The sequence below is a fragment of the Leptonychotes weddellii genome, chromosome 10, assembly GCF_054177405.1.
Source record: "Leptonychotes weddellii isolate Sample4059 chromosome 10, ASM5417740v2, whole genome shotgun sequence".
In the NCBI taxonomy this organism is placed as follows: domain Eukaryota; kingdom Metazoa; phylum Chordata; class Mammalia; order Carnivora; family Phocidae; genus Leptonychotes; species Leptonychotes weddellii.
Genome location: NC_138378.1, coordinates 27,623,757 through 27,641,439, shown reverse-complemented (window position 1 = coordinate 27,641,439; position 17,683 = coordinate 27,623,757). Strand labels below are relative to the sequence as shown.

The following is a 17,683-nucleotide window of genomic DNA, read 5'->3' as shown; positions in this document are numbered from 1 at the left end:
TTAATCAATTTATTCACCAAGATGGAAAATATAAGTAGAAGGGAATGAATTCTGTTTTTTGTTTGTTTGTTTTAAGATTTTAAACAGAAAACGAGAGAGAGTGGGGGTGGGCAGAGGAAGAGAAAATCTCCAGCACATTCCCAGATGAGTGAGGAACACAACCGGGGCTTGATCCCAGGATCCTGAGATCATGACCTCAGCAGAAACCAATAGTCTGATGCTTAACCCACTGAGCCAACCAGGGGCCCCAAGGCCTAGATTGTGTTTTAAACAGCGCCTAAGGGCAGGGTTCCTGCCCGCGGTTTGCCCAAGAGGAGTCACCCACCTCAGCTGATTGGTCATAGGATGGTCACCTGACCCAAGCTGGGCCAATGAGCTGCTCTCGGGAGACTGGAGTAGCGACTAAGGGATTCCAGCTCTGCAAGGCTGCTGCCTTCAAAAGGGGAGCTCCAAGCCCCAGGGATGGAAATGGGCGCCACCCTTTGTCATGGGTCTGGGGTGTAGGGAAAGCCAATCTATGAGGGAAGGGAAGAGCTGGCCTCTCAGAGAAGACTTCCTGGGTTCCTGGAAGCCCTCCCTGCTCTGGATTTGCCTCTTACTGAGCTCTCCCTGCAGCTCTGACCTGAGGTCCTACAGAAAATACCATGTCCTCAGAATACATTCCCCTGATGGTGTTCATGTTACCTGCAAAGGAAAGAAGCTCACCAATACAGAGTAGTGGCTGAGGGGTAGGGGAGAATATTAATGGGAGAGCTTTGTGTTTATAGGTCAAGGGGAAAGTACAAGTAGATAATTTTTTTTTTCCTACAGAAAACGCGGATCAGTGGCCTTCTTGTTCCAGGGTAGCTGACACAGTTTTCAGCACCACCCTACAGCTGCATTTTGGGTTCAAAGGCTTTTGTGGCTGGGCTGGGAAGCACATCACCATTTATAACATTGTTTCTAAGGGAGACACATTCCAAGATCCAAACAATGAATTTAGTAAAGAATGTTTGGCTTTTAGGAGGGATGAGCAGAGCCGGCTGTACCCTGGGGGTTGGCTACCCATTAACCATTAGGCTCCCTTCCCTTTAGACATGGGGACTCACCCTGCAGGGTTGGGGCATGTATTTGGTGATGGTGGTGGTGGGGGGGGTTGTGATAAGAGGAAGGAAATAGATAAGGGGCCCCGCAGCTGGGGTGCTCCAAGCCTTCCTCTGCACTGAGAGTCCTCCGAGTCCAGGGATGGATGAGAGAGGGAGGTGAGAGGTGGACAAAGAAACTTGGCCTCCTTCACTCACGGTCACGTCTACCCACCCGCCTGTCGAAGGGGGCTTGCTTAGCCCGCGCTCAGCTCAAACCCCTTTTGGAAGAAGGCGGGGTGTTAGAAAATGAATCCCACACTCTCTGTCTGGGGAATCCGGGGCGTTCGAGGTGGGCTCTGCGGGGCAGTGTGACTGTTCCCTGGGAGTGGCTGTCACAGCGCGGGGCGAGCCAAGGGGCTTGGGCCAAGACTCCATCCGGCTTGAAGAGGGCAGCGGCGAAAGGGGTGAGGGGAGCCAGTCCATCCTCTCCACCCCTGCACTCCTACCCCCTCCCCGCCCCCCCCCAGCCCGGAAGAAGCGCTGGCAGCCCGAGCCCCGACTCGCGGGAGGGGAAGGAGGGGACGCGCAGCCCCAGCATTGTCTGGGAGGGAGGGGAGAAGCTCCGCCCCCCAGGAGGAGGGGAGGGGAGGAGGGGGGAAAGGGAGGGAGGGAGGGCGGGAGACGCGGGGAGGAAGAAAGGCGAGGGAAGAGGGGCGGGGGAGAGATGGAGAGCTAGAGAAAGACGGGGAGAGAGGCCGATCGGACGCGGTAGGGACGGATAAAGGCAGGGGGGCGGGAGAGAGGGCGGGAGGGGCGGAGGGGAGGCGAGGAGGGCGGGGCGCCCGACCCCCAATCGCGCCGCCGCCGCCTGCGCTGCCCGGCTGGATTTGAGCCGGGCCCGCCGCTGCAGACCCAGGCTCGGGCTGGAGCAACGCCCCCCCCGCCCGTGGCGAGGCGCCCCCACTTTCCAACTCCGCGGGCGATGCAGCCAGCTCAGGACGCAGGCAAGGTTCGGGGCGCGGGGCACCGGGCGCGGGATGCGGGGCGCCAGGTGCCGGGCGCGGGCCGGTCCTCTCTCCCCGGCCTCCCTCCAGCCTCGCCGAAAGTTTTCCCGCGGTGTTCCCAGCCTGGTCCAGGTCAGCGCCTCAGTCCTCGCCTGCCCTGGTCTCCTCTCTCCTCCCGGGGCCGCTGGGGGTTCCCGGGCGTGCGGACCCCCCGGGGGCCGCGGAGGAGCCAGCCCCTGCGCGCCCCGCCTCTGGCCGGAGAAAGTTGTGGCTCCAAGCTCGTCTTCCCCCTGCGACCCCTGGGGGTCCTTCCTTCCCTCCGCACCGAGGGCGGCGACAGGAAGGCGCCCCCGCCCCATCCCCGGGGTTCCCGGGACTCCTTGGCGAGCTGGGGCCGGGCAGCAGGTGCAGGGATGGGAGGCCCAGACAGCGCTGGGGAGTGCCCGACCCTAAGCGGGTCCCCATCTTCCCTGCCCAACGGACAGTTCCCCAGAGGCGGGTTCCAGCACCCGGCGGGGGCAGGCGTCGCGCCCGAGGCCCCTTCTGAAGAGCGCGGGGGCGCTGGGGCCCTTGGTGCTCGTGGCACTTCCCGTTGCGGTCTCCCCGCCCGCCTCCCGAGCTAGCGCCGAGGTCGTTGGGGACCTCAGCTTTGCGTCCTCTCTCGCCCGAGAGGGGCAGGCTCATTGGGCGACCCAGGCACTTCTGCATTTCGGGCGCCTGCTTTGCATTCAGCTCTTAAACTGGGAGAACCCAGGGGACAGCTCGGAGCAGCGCGGTGGCCCGGCAGGGCGACAGAGGGCTCCATCTTACTGTGGGGCTCTTTGGCTCCTGGGTTGTTCGCGCACCTCTGCCACTCAGTGACAGCAGGGGCCCAGGGCTGCGCTTCTCAATGCTGCACGTACTTTATTCCCAGGTGTCGGGAATCCGGGTTCTCCCAGAGGACGGAGGCCGTGACTAGCGTGGGCCAGGTTTCTAGTAAGTACCTTCATGTGATGAATGAAAATTTGAACCAGGGAGCTGCCAAATAATAATTCATCCTGGAGTGGGACTCTGTTCCTGCCCCAGCTGATCTTGGTACAATGGGAGGAAAGAATTGGAAACAATGATTCTTTTAAACAGCTGGGATTCAGAGCCAGGGACCTTGTTTCCAGAGCTTCTGGAGGAGGAATCTGGGGTTGGATTTATTTTACTTATCAATCTTCACTTATTTACTGGGAAGTTTTTCTGCAGGTGGTCTGAGGAATTAAAGAAACTTCTCATGGCTAAGATAGATTGGGTTTTTTGAGGGGAGGTGTTTTTTTGTTTTGTTTTGTTTTAACTTGTGTCCAAATGCGGTGTCCCAGGGACTAAGTGTGGAGTCAGCCTGGGAGGTGCCCACTTGGGATCAGAGACCCTGGAGTGGGGTGGTGAGTGTGGGCACCAGCTGTGCTTTTTCCTCTGGACAGGGCAGCCCACTAGAAGAGGGCCAACACGTGGTGGCTGAGCTCGGAGAGGTGGGGTAGTTTGGGAAAGATGGTAGGTGGTTCTTGCCCTGGCTAGAAGGAAGGGAGTCAGAGATGTCGCCCGCCTGGGCACCTGGGAGTGTCGGCTGCGCTGGGGAGGCTGGGCTGTGAGTCCCCCCCCCCACTTCAGAACACCGGAGAGCAGGGGCGGCCTATCGGGAGACAGGATGATCTAGCTGGGGTAGAGCCGAGATGTATACCATGCTCCTTGCCATCATTTTTGTGCTGTTGAAATCCAGTTAGGATGAGGGGCATCTTTAGGGAGCCTGGCATGCCCCCTCCAGGGGAAGGCGGGGGTAGGGGGGGAAGGGGTGCCCTCTGTACCTGACTGCATGGGCCAGGGCGTGCATTACCTGTGCCTCCGGTTCTGGCATCCCCACCTTCGTGAGGGGGGTCTCATCCCGCCCCCGGGGCTCCAGAGCCCCCGTCTCTGCATTTCTACACAGCTTCTGTTCGGGGCCGCAGCCCTCTCTCCAGTTTGTGTCCTCTTAGAGGTCACTTAGCAGTGGTAGATGCCCTACACCTGTTTTCCATCCTCAAGCCTTCCGTTTCTCAGCTGCGCTGTCCTACCCGGGACCTTTCAGTCACCCCCTGGTTTTGCTTTGATTTCTTGGTCTATTTCGTGGGGCGCCGGAGCCAAGTTTCGTGTCTGCCTTCTGTGCGTGAGCTGCTTAGGAATGGCCAAGAGACTTGGCTGGAGAGGTGCCCAGGACTGCACATCCTGGCACCTCTGCTGGAGTGCTGATGACTGGCCCACAGCACAAAAGAACGTTGGCCGGATGATTGCCTTCAGTCCTCCCTAGGATACTCGGGCCGGAGGTGTCCTCACTGGGAGACCCGACTGCCAGAAAATCCTGCTGGGAGTGCCAGGAAAGGGACTGGGAATTGCCCGTGTCTCCTTCTCTCCCGCAGGGTGAGAAACTGGGCAGGTCTCAGCAGTGTGCTTGGAACAGAACAGGACGGCCAGTTTCCGACTTCAAGATAGAGCTGCTGAGAACTGCTACCACTGGGTTTCTAAAACTAGGGCAGCGGTCCCCTTCTGCCACTTCCCTGTTTCTCCCACCACTCCTTACAATATGGTCCAGTGATTTACCCTAATGACACACTGTCCTATTTAAACACCTCCCTGCACATCCAGAAGAATTTTAAGTGAGTCCTTAAGGTGGGGTAAGCTCCTGCAGACCTGTGATTGCTGGTTTCAGTTCTTTGGCCTACTTGTGGGTTCCCATGGAGGGTATGTGAGGTTGGAGGGAGAGGGTAGGGCGAGAGGCACAGGGGAAGCAGGCACAGTAAACAGGGACATCCTCCAGACTCAGCCGGCAGGGCGTCCAGTGGGTCATTTCTGATCATCCCTGGGATGGCAGGCAGACTCTGGAGCCTGTAATCACAGGTTGATGTATCTGCTTGGGATGACAGCTTGAGGCTGCAGGACTCCTGCCCGAGCCAGCTGTGGCTGATTCAGAGAGGGAAACCTTACGCCGAAGAAGGGGGCAGGGAAGGGCTCTTGGCTAATTCCCGTGGGATGAGCAAAGTGACATAGAAGGGCTTTTCCTATTCATCCCATTGATAAAACTTGGCAAAAAGATACCTGTGCTGTCCTTGGACATCTCAAACCAAAGTGATTTGGCAAAGTAGGCTTATTTCACCAGCGTGGCGTTTCCCTGTAGTTGACACTCAGTTAAGTGATCAACTGCTCATTTCTGAACGAGCAATGCAGAGTATTGGATTTGGAGTTTGAATGGCGTTTTACCATTTCCAGCCGCATGATATTGGGCAATGTGATAGATGCTGTCAGCATCCTTCCTGTGTTCCCTTGGCCTCAACCAGCGACTGATGAGAGAAGGTATATAAATACCCCAGCTCCCTCGCTTCTCTGCTGGGATGGCGTGGGGGCACGTGCTATGTTGTCCGTCAGAGTTGCCTTGTAACTGGCTTCCTTCACAGGCCGCTGTCCCTTCCCTGTTTCACTTTCCAGCCCCCTTCCACTTGCACTCGGATCCTTGTTTTAGGGTCAACTTCGGGGGGAAAGCAACCTAGGATAGGCTTTAGGCTGCAGTTAAACAGTCATGAAGGCCTCTGAGGCTCAGTTTCCCCAAGTGTAAGATGGCAGTTCTAACTATCTCCCGGTGATACTGTGACGTGCGTTCAGACGGGAGCCTGGTACACAGCACTCAGGCAGCCATCTGCTGCTCATTGGTTAAGATAGAAGGCACCCCGGCAGATTTGGGAGTGGGTATTCTGATGGCCCGTGAATGGCCGATCATAACGCTTTGGAGAGAGGCTGTCCTTTGGCTAGGTGAGGAAACTGAGTACACCTGCTCGTGGCTGTCACATCTAGGCTGTGACCAGTGATAAATGCTGAATAACTGCGTGGGTGGCACTGGGCCATCCTGGAGTTCTGCTGTGATCTTTCCTGCTAGCGAAGGGGGATTCAGCAGATATTAGCCCAGCTGCCATCTGCCTTCCTGGTGTAGCGGCTTCTCTTTACGACACAGGCGTGGTGTGTCCCCTGAGGAGGTGGCCAGGGCGGTGGGGAGGGAGGGGGCTGGTTTCTTATGGAAAGGACAGTCCCTACTTTCCTGAACTGCTATGCCATGCCATGGACACCCAAGTGAAAGCCGAGAAGAGTCCACGTGGTGAAAGAGACCTTTGTATGGCAGACTTCGACATCCCTGCTGTGATTTTACTCATAAAGCTCTGTTGACAGTCCTCCCGAGGGAGTCCCTGACTCAGCAATTGCACAGGTAGGAAATCTTATCCTAAGGATATAGTTGGATAAGTGCAGAAAAATATGTGCACAGGGATGTCCCTTGCAGCATTCTCTGCAATAATAACAACCACCGAAATGCAGACTAAACCCCAACAAAAAGCAAACGTGTTAGTTATGGTCCAGGTATCCCTCGCTTTTTCAAAGTTGTTTGCCTTAGGCTGCTTGGTTTTTATGAAAGATCTACGTTAGTACCTGTTTTGCTAACAGAAAGAAATCCGAAGAGGATTTTTTAAAAAAATTTTTATTTATTTATCAGAGAGAGAGAGAGAGCACAAGAAGGGGGAGCAGCAGAGGGAGAGGGAGAAGCAGGCTCCCCGCTGAGCCAGGAGCCCGATGCGGGACTCGATCCCATGTATACCTGTTAGCAAGATGTTTCCCAAGGTATCAGAAGAACCTAAGAGAGGTTATTTTTGGGTCTGGGAATGCCAACATTTTCCCATATAAATTAATGGTAATTGTTTCTTTGCTTTATGCCCCTTCGGCTAATGAAAACATTCATAAGAGCACTCTGCTTTTGGGTGGCAGGGAAGACCTGCATATCTATGCACTGGAATACCACTGGGCTACCAAAAAGATAGGGGAGTGATCTGCATTTATTACCGTGGGAAAATACTTCTCAAAAGCAGGTTACCAAACTGTGCTCTTTGTAAAATATATCCTCCCCTCCATTTGTCTCTGGAAGGATGTACAGGCAAATTTTCATGGTGATTGTCTCTTGAGTGGTGAAATTTGAGGGAGATACTGATCTTAGTCTTTTCTTAAGTTAAATATTTTTATTTTTTATCTTTAGTGATGGTAAAATATACATGATAGAAAATTTGTCCTTTTCATCATTTTTAAGTGCACAGTTCAGGGGCTCTCTGGTCTGTTGTAGCAGGATACCACAGACTGAGTGAGCTGCAAACTCCAGAGAAGCCTTTCTTGCAGTCCTGGAGGCTGGGAGTACAAAGTCAGGGTGCCCGCACGGGTGGATGGGAGGCTCTTCTGGATCTCAGACTTCTCATTATACCTTCAGGTGGCAGGAAGGATGGGGGGCTCCGTGGGGTCTCTGAGAAGGACACTGATCCCGTTGATGAGGGGGGAGCCAGCCCCTTGAATCATGCCCAAAGGCCCCACTTCCTAATGCCATTGCATTTTGGGTTGGGATTTCAACATAAGAATTTGGCAGGACATGATCATTCCGACATGTGACATAACGTGTACTCCCAGCCTTGCACGACCATCACCAGTCTCCATCTCCAGAACTCTTCCGTCATCCCCCACAAAGACCCAGGACCCATCAGACATCAACTTCCCATTGCCGACCCGCGAGCCCCTGGTAACCTCAATTCCACGTCCGGTCTTTGTGAATTTGCCTGTTCTAGGTATCTCATAGAATTGGAATCATTCAATAATCTTTTTGCTTCTCTATATGTGTCAAAGAAATAAAAATGTTTGTTTTACATAACAAGGAAAGAAAGAGCCCTGTGATAGAGTGGTGGTGTTTGGTCCCGGGTGGTTTCATTTCAGGCAGGGCCCCGAGCCCCTGGCCATCCGTCCCGCCCCTGCCATCCTCCCCTGGGGTGGGGGGCAGGCAGCCAGGAACTGACGAATGCAGTGCTCCCGGCCCCCGGAGCTGGCCGCGGTGTGGCTTGCTGGCTGCTGGCAGCTGGACCTCAGGCCCCAGACGGCGGCTTCTGTGGTGGGTTTGAGTGGGTGCACTTGGGGTTCACCGTGCCTTGAACCTCAGAGCTGTCTTGCAGTGAGTAAGGTCCAAACCAGGTAGAGGTGGGTTATTGGGACCATCTTTCTTGAAGGTTGAGCATGACAGCCTCAACATTTCAATTTCGAGCATCCTTCGTGTGTGTTCCAGATCCTGGGGCTCAACTGGACCTGCTAAATCGGGGGTATGGCTGCTGAATGTTCTGTCGGCGGGCAGGGGGGGCCGGCTGGCGTGCAGGGAGGACGTTAGCTGGTGGGATCCGTGAGGCCCCAAGGGCTCCGGAGAGATGGGTGGTAGCCTTAGGTAGGCGGCGCCCTCTTCCCGAAGCTCCATATGGGATCCTACAGTTGATCACACAGACGTTTGGGACAAGGATTGCTTTCTTGTGTATGTGACAAGGTGATCAGGGACGTGGTGCAGTGGGGTGGGGAGCAGGGGAGATGGTGTGTATGCTCCAGCCTCAGGTCGACCCTGAGGTGAAAGGGGGTCGGGAAGCTTCGGGACCCAGAACTGGGAAACCAGGTCGTGCGGCTCTGTTTAGGCGCCACGGGAGTGGATTAAGTGGCTTTTCAGTGGGACACCTTGTTCTGTGGGAAAAGCTTTAAGTTCCTTGGTAAGTGAGCTCCCAGAAGGGCCTGTCGGGCTCTCCAGTGAGTCAGTGAGGATTTATGTGTGGGAGGGACAGACCTGCCCACTGGACTCTGGAAGTTTCTTTACCTGGCTCTGCCTGTTTTCTCTCTGCCCGGTGGGAGGCTGCTCTTTTAATCCTAGACAGTCGGGGGAGTGTAAAGATTTTACAGAGCTGACCTTTGAAGCCCATTTGGAGGAGAAGTTCTGTGTTTCATGGTGCTGATTTTTCTTGAGGGTTAGTCGCTGGCTGCAGGGCAGGCAGAGGGTATGAATGTGGTTTTGTGGAAAACTCCCCCTCAGCCTCCTGGAAATGCTCTGGAAACCCCCAGATGAGCCGCCTTTCCTGGTACTAGGAAGGATCTGAGATCTGCTGTGTGAGGGTGAATTTTTCCACACACAGGGTGTTAAGGACATGAAAGGAGGATGGGTGTAAGATCCCCCCCATCCCCCCATAGCTTTCCCAGGGGAGGGCTCAGCACACACTGGATTCTTCCTTTGCTTTTTCTTCCTTACTGCTTCTGGAGTGCCAGGAACCTGCCCATCTTGGCTGCGGAGGGGGGTGGGGGTTGGAGGAAGTCTGCAATCCTGGCTCTTGGGTTTCCAATCCTGGCCCCAGGTAGCAAGGAGCAGAATCCCCAAGATCTCTGCACACAAAGCTCAATCTTAGCCTCTAGCACCAAAAAAGGAAGAGCTGCTGGGGTTCCCTGAGGAAGGGGAAGTGAGGTCAGAGATGAGTCTCAGAGAAATCACTCAGTAAACAGGAAGAGTGGCCAGAAAGAAACCTGTGCTGGTAGGAAATGGGGAGCTGGAGGCAGCCCCTCCTCACCTGCCCACATAGGTCAGCACATCCCCGCAGAGTTGAGAGACTAGCCACAGACAGCGAGTGGGGGCTCGAGGCACAAGGACCGATGCAGGCCTCAGGCCCTCCCTGTGGGACGGGGCGCCACCTAAATCCCATAATTATCGGGCTGCAGGAACGCTTAATTTGCCCTTCACAAGGTCGAACATGAAACTACCCTATAAAATAGCCCTTGGTTTTGAGAGATGCCGGTCAAGGGATGCTTCGTCTTCTTTGCCTTATTAGGGCCAGTGCCGACTTCCCACTCTTTGCCGCAGGCCCCCTCAGCCATACACAGGTTTGCATGTTGCTGAATCTTAGCCCAGGAGGGGGTAATCTTGGCAGAGCCCCTCCGGTGGGAGGTGATGAAGGGGCTGCTTTAGGGAGGCAGATGTGACAGGTCCTTCTTTGGTGGGTCTGTCGAATTGGAAGGTTGACTTTCTAGGTCTCTGGTTCCTCTGAGCCAGAGTCTAAATTCTACACACACACACATACACACACACACACACGCACAGACACACACAGCTTTTTCTGTCTAGAGTTTTTACTTACCTTAATGCCTTTTTTTTTGTCCTGCTCCAACACCCTGGTTCTCTGATATGAGGTTAAGGGCCTTTGGGTTTCCTCCTAAACATCCATCCAGAAGGTCAAAAGCTTGTGGACACTGGTGGGACTTTCCTACAAGCAAGTAGTTGCTCATCCGGGCCTGTGAGGTGGCTGTTTGGGTGAGTCCCAGTGGTGACTTTCCAGGTCACTCACCTGGCCCCCCGTCCGCTGGTGTGGAATGGGAGGCAGGCCCTTCTGGCAGGAATCCCAGGACCATTTCCTCAGATCTCTGCTCCGGCCACACTGGGGACTCAGCCCTGTGCACAGAAGGCCTGAGCAGAGCGGGCCGGGGTCCCAGTTGGCGGCGGGAAGAGCAGGGGCTTTGCAGATCAAGCTGCTCTCAGGGAGCCTGGCATGGCTGGAATCTCAGCTCTTCATCTGGAGAGGGTGGGCCAGGCAGGGGCTGCCTCTGGGGATGGGAGCCAAGTTTCCCGTCAGCAGGGGCCTCATACCTGTCATCAGTCAGGCCCCCCGGCTTTTTCCGGGTTGGGGGAGCAGGTGTTTTGTGGGACCTGTGAGCGTGAGGGGTAGCTCATTCTTTGGACAGGGGTAGGTGTGACTTAGGGTCTGTGGTAGGTGCCCAAGTCCCTGGCCGGGGGTCTCTATCCCTGGCCCCTTGCAGGGTCTGCTCTACCTACCTCCTGTCTGTCCAGCCATTGACTCACTTGCCTGCCTTCCCCAGGCCCACCGGGCCCGCTGTGGCCGGCAGCGGAAGCCTCCCCCGCCCCCCTTTCCTGCCTGCCCTGCTCAGAGCCCCCCATATCCAGCGCTTAGCCAGGGCATCACAGAAGGAGTCCTGGGCTTCATGTCGGCTCTGTGACCTAACCTCTGAGACCTTCTGTTTCCTCATCTGTAAAATGGTGAAAATGAAGCCTTCCCTGTGGGTCCTTTCTTGGAAGGAAGAAGATAAAGCTTCTAAAGCCTTGTTACCAGCAGTGCGAGCGTCACTGGGGAGCTTGCTTGTTAGGAATGCACATCCTCAGACCCCATCCACAAGGACTGAATCAGAAGCTGGGGGGTGGGGTGGGGGAAAGGAATCTGTACTTAATGAGCCCTCCAGAGCCTTCTGGTCCACGCTCCAGAGTGACTCCTCCTCAAGGATGCGGCTGGCTCAGTTGAGTTTTAGCTGAAAACTCTTTTTTAACCTTCACCTCCATAGGGTTCTGCTTTGCCAGAACTCACACGGTCCCAGGTTTGACCCCATCCCCCTCCTGGCTGTGTATTTGGGGACAAGTTACTTCGCTTCTTTGTGCCTCATATGCTTCATCTGCAAAATGGGGATACTGAGGTTTCTCCATGGGGTTGTTGGGGGGATTAAATGAGCCAAAGCAGATACTAGGTGGCCCACAGTAAACTCTCATTTATGGTAGCTGTCTATGAGTCACATCTGGTGTTTTGTTATTAGCCCAATAATAATAGTGTGATTGTTTTGTTCTTGATTGGTGGGGGAAGGTGTCAAGGTGCCTCCTGAGACTAGTCTTCTGCTAGTTCTCCTGAGCTAAGCCCTTTTCCACCTGCCCACCTCTTACCAAATACCTTCCACTCCCCAGACTCTTTCCTGAGTGGAGTGATTGGGAGAGCTGTGAGGGTGGGTCCTGAACGCCTGGAAAAGGGGATAGAGGAGGTACATTCAGGGAAGGGGGGATCAGTGAGGTGAACAGACCCCAGAGAGGACACAGGCCTGGCCAGTAAGTGGGCCTTTTATTGAATAAAGGTGGAAGGCAAGGTGTACCGTTTCCTTCCCAGGCAGCCTGAATTTTGCCCATGTCTGGGACAGGTTCAGGTTCAGGAACCAGGAGGTGGAATCTTTGGTAATCTCTAGAACTTGGCAGGGTCCCAGGCCACAACTCTAGTCTCCTTCCTCGGGTGGCGCAATAGGGCTGGGGCTTCCTGTTTGCCACTGACACTTCTTCCGGCCCCTATACCAAGGGGCTGAAGTACACAGGGGTCAGCCCTGTCTCCTCTGTAAGCACCGCTTGGTTACAAAGCAGAGTCCCTCAGGAGACCTGATGAGACAGTCTTTAACACCATAGTATGAGGCACTGTGTAAGATAACTTTCTACTCCAACCCAGGAGCTCCAGATTATCGCCCCCTCTCCCCAGGAGGGGGGCAGGGCAGGACTCAGAGAAGAGGTGGGGACAGGCCCCAAAAAGGGAAGCTGTGGGCCTTCAGTGAGCATTTCCTTTGTTTCTGGGGCCCAGGGCTCGCTTCCTGGCTTCTGTGGTGTGGTGCCCAGGTTTGCATGTCGCGGGGCCCTTTGCATCAGCTAGCTCTGTCCCTGTCTACACCAACCCTTTGGGATGCTCTACACCACCCTCTCTCCCCTTTGAGATATTAGTAATGCGGAGAGGGGTGCTGAAGACCCGTCTCAGTTTGCTTTTAGAAAATTCTATTCCTTCCATTCCTGAAAGGCTGCTTTGAGATGCATTTGCTGGTGTCCTCAGTTTACACAGCTCTATTCCTATCAGATTTCTAGGCCGTTCTCAGCTCTGCTTGTACATTGGCACCCCCTGGGAAGGCTATAAAAATGCTCATGCCTGGGCCCCTCTCAGAGGGTCTGATGTCATTGGTATGAGCGACAGCCTGGACATGGGGAATTTTGAAATCAACCCCGCTTACCCCCCTCCCCCACCTCTCTGGCCTCACTCAGGGAGAGTCTAAGAAGCGTCTAGAATTCGAACCTCTGAGCTGCTGTGTGTCTTGAGGCCAGCTACTTCTCCTTCCCGCTTTGGTTTCTGCTGAGGCCTCGCAGACTGCATGTCCCTCTCGTCTGTTAGAGGGGGGCTCTGTGGGGTTTGCCTCCCTGGGAATTCTCCGTGGAAAGCCCTCCCCTGTACTGTCTTAGAGACTGGGACTGCCTGGGTCCTGTTAACTGGTTGGAGCCCCCCAGCCCCCATCCCCCCCCAGTTGCTGAGGTCATGGCTCTACCACCGGGAAGACGGTATAGGAAACGAAGCGGGTCCTTCGTCTCCTCTGGGCTTTCCTGCCAAGGGCTGGCTTTCCAACCTTTCTGTGCTGTGTTTGCCCTTCTCCCTCCGGGGACCTTCCAGTGGATCAATAAGATGAGAGACACGTAGTCTCGAGGCTGGAACAGAAACTGGAGGGCTTAGCCAGCGTCCCAGGGAGGCTCTGAGGCCAGATGAACGTGTTGTCCAGGTGCCCCGACAGAACGGGAGTGAGGGCCCTGGAGTTTGGAGGAACCGAGAGCTAAGAACCCAGGAGATTTTGCTCTCCTTGAAGAGAGCTTTGGATGCCTTTTCCCACCTCCTCGAGCTCCTTGAGTGCTCGATGTTTGCCTTCCTCACAGGAAGCTGAGCTGGGGACTTTCAAGGGTTTGCACGGCCCCTCATTTATTCTTGGGGAGGCTGGAGACACCTGTGAGTGGGAGGCTCTGTGAAGACGAAGAGGGAGGGACCCTTTGTGCAACAGCTGCAGGGGTGTGATTGGTCCAGAGCTCTGGCAAGTGTCTGTCCCCATCCCTGCAGCTCAGCCTTGCACCTCGCCTGGCCAGCTCGTGCGGGCGGCCGCTTCCTCCCAGCTGGATGGCGGGTGGGAGAAAGTGGATTGCTTCTGAATCTTAGTTGCTCCCTCGTCCTGAGATCAGTTCTTGCGGGGCAGTGCCTGGGAGCTCACCCCCATCCTCCCAGACGACTAGCCAGACGACTGACTAGCACGGGGGTACAAAGGCTGGCCTGCCTGTCTGAAGGTGGGACAAGTCCGTGGAGTTATTCACACCCCAGAGCTCCCACGGGATCAGGCTGTGGCTGGAATCCAGCGAAGCCCCGGTCACCCAGCTCCTTCCCCGGCCAGGTCCTGCTTCCCTTACTTGCTTACAGAGTTCTCTTGAGAACAGTTCCTCAGTAACTCATGTGCCCAAAAATTCTTGTGTGGGGCCCTGCTTCTGGAAATCCTCTTATCCAAGACAGCAGGAATCCACTCCCTTCCTTGAAAAAAAAATGACAATGGGAAGATTCACAGGAGAGAAGCACAGGCTGGAAGCTGGGGTCCAGAAAGGGGAAGCTCCAGGCCCAGGAGGGGAAAGAAACACCAGATGGATGGTTTCTGTGTTCCGTGGTAAGTGCTGTGAGGGACAGGCCGAGGTGTGAGCACCTGCCCCCCCACCCCACCCCACCCCCCCGACACTGCCCTGGGGCAGTACGGATACTTTGAAGGGGGAGCTAAGTTTTGGATCAGGGTCTGGGGAGCATGTGAGTTTGCTTGGGTCTGTAGAGGAGCCTGGATGGGCACACTCACGGAGCTTGAAAAGCAGGCCTAGAAAGTTCTCTGTGCCTGGGATGTCATCACCTCCAATGGCTTAGGAACCTTCCAGTTTTCAAAACGTTCTCTTGGACCTTAGGGAAGGTTGTACAAGCAGGACATGATGGATCTTCCCATCCACCACTAGCAAGGTACATGGTACTGCCCAGGCATTTGATAGAGCTGAAGAGAACCTAGAACGTTCTGCCAGGGCGTGAAGTCAGTGCCAGAAGGAAGGAATGACTAGTTGGTGGCCCCAGTGGGTCTCCAACATGACTAAGGCCTGGGAGGCTCATGTCCCAACGTGGCAAACCCAGTGATACACACACACCTCAAGACATTTTAGCAGACGTGCTTCAATATACATTTTACCTCTGAAAGTCTTTCTACAGGGAAGTTGTACGACGATGTTCCTATAGGGAGTTCAGTAGGTTTAAATATGATTTAGACTTCCAAAGAGCAGCTCCACGTTAATTATTTTTTTATGAATACTTTTTTATAAAGTTATTTTTCTATAAAATTTATGTGTCACGTCAAAGTCGTCCTTTCATTTGCATCCTTTCTCTCCCCTTCTTTTTCTGTGTGGGCAGCTGTGAACTGTTTCAGTTCTGTGTCTGAGATGCCGACCCACATGGGAAGCCCCGTCTTCCTCCCCATCGTGCTCTCTCTTCCTCAAAGAGATGGTGACGGCCACTTGCCACTTCGGTGTTCTCAAGGCATCATGGAAGTGTTGCTTGTAAATGATTCTTACAAGGCATTTTGGAGTCCCGGAGTGCCCCATAAATTCTTGATAATAACAGAGAAGGCTGAAGAGTTGCAACAAGCCAGCTGAACAAATCCCTCTCTCCAAGGCTGTAGATACTGGCAGGCACCCTTGGAGGAAATGTCCCATTGAATCCACATTCCAGCCCCATCAACCCATCTTCCTCTGACCCTTCCTTGTGTGAGGAACAATACTCTGTTTAAGGAATATCAGACTGAACTCTAAATTTCCGGCCCTTTGTTAGTTTTGCTGCTGTGTTTGCCTTAAAGTGAATGTTAATTTAGCTGAACCCCGCCCCCCCGCCCCCCCCAAACCCCCAGCTGGTTGGAGGTAGCCAGTGATTTGTGGTGATGGTTGGAAAGTGTCTGAAGAGAGATGCAGATGTTGTCCTTGAGACAAAGAAGGGATTGGGTCCTAGAATCAGTGACCTGTACGTTTAATTCAACAACGTGGTAGGCTATTAAGTGTTTTCCTAACACGCCTAACTCAAGATTTGTAAAAGTAAGAAAAAAGGTTGGAGACAAAGATAAGGCAGCACGAGCCTGTAGGTCTGATACATAGTGATGGCCTTGCTAAGATTACCCAACAGGTAGTGATGGAACCTTGGAGAATCCCCACGTTTGGGCCATTGGACAACTTGATTTATACCAATCTGGCAAGTAAGGAAATAGTGATTAGGGAGGTTGAACATCTTTTCATAAATCTATTAACTATTTGTATTTCTTCTTCTGTGAATTAACTGTTCGTGTTCTTTGCCCAATTTTCTATTGGGTGTAGAATCTTTTTCTTGTGGATTTATTAATTTTACAAATTAATGACATTAGCCCTTTGTCATATTGTATTGTAAATGTTTTCTCTCAATTTGTCACAGATTGGTTCCATTTCTTTTCTTTCTTTTTTTTTCAATTATACCTTCTGGATTTGGAGTCTTTCATAGGAAAGTTTTTCCCACTTCAAGTTGATATATATCCTATGTTTCCTTCCAGCATTTTATGTTTTAATGTTTAAATTTTTTATTCATCTATGATTTCTTTTGGTGGAAGGAGTAAGGTAGGGATTTAGCTTCCCCAACCTCCCCTTTCCAAAGGCCAGCCAATTCTCCAACAACATTTTAAAAATTAATCCAACTTTCCCTGGTTATTTAGAAATGCACCCCACATTCTATGTTCCCAAATATATTTGGGTCTATTTCTGTATGCTATATTGTTTCATTGATCTGCCTGCCTATTTTTTCTCAAGTACCAAATGGTTTTAATAACTGTAGAGAAGACTTAAATTCCCTAATTGGTGTGCTCAGTAGATTTAAGAAGGCGTGCTATCAAAGGGAATTGTCTTAAGAACAGGACAGACTGCTTTCAGATGCAAAACAAAATTACTAAATTATAGCTTATGATGGAGGCAGTGAACAAAAGAGAGAGTCCTGCAGAAAATCCAATCCATGAGTTAGAAGATTAGCTGTAGAATTCTAAGGAAAAGGAGATGGAAGGTTATGAGTACAAATGATATGGTACTTGGGGATTAGGGGCAGGGATGGATGGATGGGTGGATGGATGGTTGGATGGATGGATGGACGGACAGTGTTTGAGAGAGGGGGTAGAGACATTGCCGAAGAAGAACCAAGAATGGAAGGAAGAGAAGAGAATCCAAGAAAGAATAGAACATTTCCTTGGTTGGAGGAAGACTTGAATGTTCAGGGTGAGAAGGTCTGTGGATGGCTAGGCATCGCTAATGTGACTTCGGCACCAGTCAGGCTGTGGAATGGGTTCTGGCTGAGGTCCTGCATGACTGCTCAGAGGCTGCTCTGGGTTTTCTTCCTTGGGCTCCTACCACCAGCTTCTGGCTCTGCTGACCAGCCTCCTTTTCAAGGTAGCTTATTCTCTTGGCTTCCGGGGCAACATGTCTCCCTCCTCCTCTTCGAGGGACTCCTTTTCCTCTGCCCCTCACTGCCCTACTGGGTGCATCGGAGCCCCGTCCCCGAACCCTCCGTGCGTTCCAGACCTCCCTTTCTGGGAGCTCCGTGCGCTTACCTTCCCGGGCCGCAGACCTGGCTGCACCGGAGGGTTCAGTGGGCATGTCTCAAAGTCCGCCCATGTTCCTCAGCTTGGCACTTGCGAATGTGGCACCACCCCCAGCTCCTGCAGCATCCTGGACTCTGCCTTTAACCCCACGGTGACTCTGGCAGTGGGCTCTTTTCCAAACCTTTTTACTGGCATATCACGACTTTTCCCTCTACCTCTTTAAACCCGAGAGACGCTGTGACTCCGCCCCCATCGCCCCTGTCCCTGGATCAGGCCCCTCCGGGGGACCCCTGCCTCTGCTGTCTGCCACAGTCCTTCCTCAAAGTAGGCGGGGTGGGGCAGCTGTTCCGAAGTTCAAGTCAGATCACACCCTCCCCTGGTTTCCCGAGGCCTGCTGTAAACACGACCATAGACGGGGTGGTTGAAAACAACAAATTTACCCCCTCACATTCTGGAGGCCAGAGGTCTGAAATCGGTTTCATCGGGCCCCAACCCGGGTGTCAGGAGGGCTCTGGGGTGGAGGGGAGG

The 17,683-nt window shown here is 53.6% G+C and overlaps 1 protein-coding gene across 7 annotated transcripts in view; it reads left to right on the top strand.

Moving 5' to 3' along the window:
• Positions 1 to 1,754: 1,754 nt before the first annotated feature.
• RASSF2 (Ras association domain family member 2) overlaps positions 1,755 to 17,683 on the top strand; it is a 40,150-nt gene continuing 24,221 nt past the window's right edge. For 2 of the 7 annotated variants that reach the window (XM_081833183.1, XM_081833189.1), the window contains exons 1-2: positions 1,755 to 1,832; positions 2,982 to 3,043. The gene's annotated coding sequence lies outside the window, so the exon portion shown is untranslated. Of the gene's footprint in view, positions 1,833 to 1,939; positions 2,074 to 2,675; positions 3,044 to 5,329; positions 6,315 to 17,683 lie in introns of those variants that run through there. The other 5 variants (XM_081833187.1, XM_081833185.1, XM_081833184.1 and 2 more) reach the window with 5 other exon arrangements.